Source organism: Octodon degus, unplaced genomic scaffold (assembly GCF_000260255.1).
Source record: "Octodon degus isolate 3935 unplaced genomic scaffold, OctDeg1.0 scaffold00081, whole genome shotgun sequence".
NCBI classification, from domain to species: Eukaryota; Metazoa; Chordata; class Mammalia; order Rodentia; family Octodontidae; genus Octodon; species Octodon degus.
The window spans coordinates 12,779,445-12,783,021 of NW_004524657.1; the positions used below are offsets into that span (position 1 = coordinate 12,779,445).

General features: G+C 35.2%; 1 pseudogene; it reads right to left on the minus strand.

Moving 5' to 3' along the window:
* Window positions 1–1,750: 1,750 nt before the first annotated feature.
* LOC101582083 lies at window positions 1,751–3,224 on the minus strand (annotated as a pseudogene).
* Between the last annotated feature and the right edge of the window lie 353 nt (window positions 3,225–3,577).

Genomic DNA, 3,577 nt, shown 5'->3' on the forward strand with positions numbered 1-3,577 from the left:
AGTTTTTTCTTTCCCTTTTTTTTGATGAGGTTGACTATGGGTTTATCAATTGTATTTAATCTTTCTGAGAACCAGCTCTATGAATCATTAATTATTTATATTGTTTTATTTGTCACAATAGCATTAATTTCTGCCCTAATCTTTATAATTTCCTTCTGCCTTTGGGCTTTGGGTTTGGTTTGCTTTTTTTTTTTTTTTTTTCTAGAAGATTAAAGTGCAGCATTAGAATGTTTATTTGTTCTTCTGTTTTCCTAATGTGTGAGTTCATCATTATAAATTTCCTTCTGAGAACTGCTTTCATTGCATTTACAAGTTCTGGTAAGTTATGTTTGAATTTTCATTGACATAGGTATTGTTTAATTTCTTGTTTAATTTCATTTGTAACCCATTGGTTGCTGAAAAGGATTTTGTTTAATTTTCATGTGTTTATGGGGGTTTTGTGATTTCTTTTGGCGTGTGTGTGTGTGTGTGTGTGTGTGTGTGTGTGGCCAGCTCAGCCCACCAGGGGGGCGGGGCTGGCTGGCATGTGGTGCTGGGGGATTGAACTGCAGTCCCTGTTCTTTGCTAAATTTGTTCTAAGTAGGTGCTTTAGACCACTGAGCCATCTCACCAGCCCCTGTGATTTCTTTTGTCATTAATTTCCAGTTTCATTTAACTGAGATCAGATGAAATGTGCAGGATAATTTTTGTTTCCTTGCATTTACTTAAGCATCACCTATGGACTAGTATGTGGTCTATTTTGGAGAACATCCTGTATGCAGCTGAAAAGAATGTGTATTCAGATGTTGTTGGATGGAACACTCTGTAAATGTCCCCTAAGTCCACTTACTCAAAAGTTTTGTTCAGTTCTAATACTTCTTTTTCTATTTGACCTATCTTTTTGAGATAAGGGAGTGCTAAGGTCCCTTGTTAAGATTATGCTATTGGTTAATACATGTTTTATGTCCTTTAAAATTTGTTTTGTATAGTTGGGTGCTCCCATATTTGATGCATACATATGCAGACTGCTACCTCTGCCTCTTGAAGTTTGCCTTTAACCAATATGTACTGAATGTTATCTTGTTTGAATCATTCTTAGTTTAAAGTTCAGATTGTCTCTGAACAGCATAGGTACCTCTGCTTTTTTTCTGAGTTCATGGAGCATGCAGTATTATTTTCTATCCTTTGACTTTCAGTCTATGAAATACTATATAAGTTAAATATATTTATTTTGTACAACATATTGTTGGATTTTGTTTCTTTATGCACTCTGCCAATTTATTTCTTTTAATTGGTGAATTGAGTCTATTTGCACTGATGGTTATAATTTATAAGTATTGGCTCATGTTTCTCCTATTATTTTCTTGCTGTTGATTCCCTACTTTTCCTGTGTTTAATTGTTTTCCATGTTTCATGGTTTTTTATATTGTCATTATTCAAGTTGTGGTCATTTTGATCCTTTTCTAGAATATCTTTTTGTATAATCTGTGGGGTAGATTTGTAGTCATGAAACTCTTTAGTTGTTCTTTGTCATGGAAGTATTTTACTTCTCCATTAAACATGAAAGAGAGTTTTTCAGGGTGTATCAGTCTGATTGGAATTAGGTATTTTTAATTATTTTTTCTATAATTTTTAACCAGCAACTTTTTTTTTAATGTTACATACACTATTCTCATGGCACATCTGATGATATATTTCATTACACAGTAGGTGTCAAAATATGTTTATATATGATTCCCTCCCTTTTCTGAACTCTAAATGTAAGAACTGAAAGTGGGATGTAAAGACTGGCGATCCTGTTCTATCTTTGGCAAGTTTGAACAAGCATTTTTGTAAATGTAATGTAAAAGAACAGTAAACTAGTTACCTCTTCAGTTTATGAAAAACCATTCAGGACTGCTGCTTCTTGGATATTTTCTTCTTTGAAAGTAGTATTCTTTTCTTCTCCTGAAGTACACTGTAGCTTAGGAATTTCATCACCAGAAGTACTAGTTGGGCCATTTATTGCCTTTTCTGAAAGACCACGTTCTTCTATTACATCTTTTACCTAGCACATTTTTATTAACTGAAGCCATATCAGATTCCATCATTCCATCGATCAGAATAGTATCTTCATCAGTTCTTCATCTATGAAACCTCCTATGATGGTTAGTACTGTGATGGTATTCACTGGCATCAGCGTCTGCAGTCTGATCTGATTCTGTATTATCAAGTAAGCTGTATGGATTTCTGTCTGCATCTCTATGCACAGAACTGACGGAACATTTTCTATCACATGGTCCACCTTAACATCTACCCCTGGAACACTTCTGCCTCTTCCTCTTGTGTGTCTCCTACTGTCACACTGATGCCAGCTCTCTCAGTCATCTCAATCACTGGAGGTGTAATTAGGGCCTGGATGACCTCTGTCTCTTCCATTATAAGACCTAGAACCAATCTGTCATAGCTGTTCATCATTCTGTAGGTATTCCATTCTTAGTTGTTCCATTTCATTTATTTTTGCATACTAGGCATTGAACTCAGGAACCTGTGCTTGCCAGGCAAGCACTTATTCTACTGAGCCATCTCCCTGGCTCTCCACTTCCTTTAGATGAGAAATATGATATTCTAAATGAACTTTCACATTTCCAATGTTTTTTGTAGTGCCAGCAAATACAAATGGAACCATCTCATCTCTAGGTAGCTTATTTTCATTGTCTCCTTCAATTCTCACCTGAACAACTTGATTTGTCTACTATTTCTTCAATAACTTTGCCATTTTTTTAATTACTTTCACAACAAGATTCCTAGGAACCTGAATAAAGTCCTCCACAAATTCCAAGAAACCGCTAGCCCTTTTCACAGTGTCAGCACTCTTTCCATATATTCTAAATGCTCCAGTATCTTCATCTAGCTCAACAGCGGTAATTCCAAGAAGTTTTCTAGCTTGTTGTATATTACTACCATGTGTTCCTATTGCCATCCCATTAAATCTTCCTTCACAACAAATTCTTCATGAAAAGCTGCTGCAAGATGTTTTGTATATATATTGGTGGTACTAAGGACCGAACTCAGGATCTTGTGCTTGCCAGGCAAGCACTTATTCCACTGAGCTGTCTCCCCAATCCCTGTTTTGTGTATTTTAAATGCTGAGTAGCCTCTTCATTTCTGGATGTAAGCATCAACTCTGTACAAATACTTCGCAAGTGCATGTCACTTAAAATATTTACTTTCTAAACTGTTGCTTCACTAGCAAACAGTATCATTCAGAAACTCACTTAAGAAAGTAATAAGAATTTCACAATACTTGTTGCAATATATACTGCTATCTTCCAACCAGTTGTTCATACAACAGATGTATGCCTATGAAACTGGAAGAAGAAAGAAAAGAGAAAGAAATGTATACGAAATTAAGAAGTGAAGAAGCACAAGCAATTGAACAAAGGAGACAAAATAAATGAAATCATTAACTGCTTCTTTGCATAAACCAGCCAGAAAGCACACTACACTTGCCTAAACAATCCTAAATATATTTTCTTGTAAGATAATAACTTCATTCCATGTTCTTCTTGACTTGATGGTTGTGATGGGAAATCTGCAGTGTTTCCTTTATTTTTTT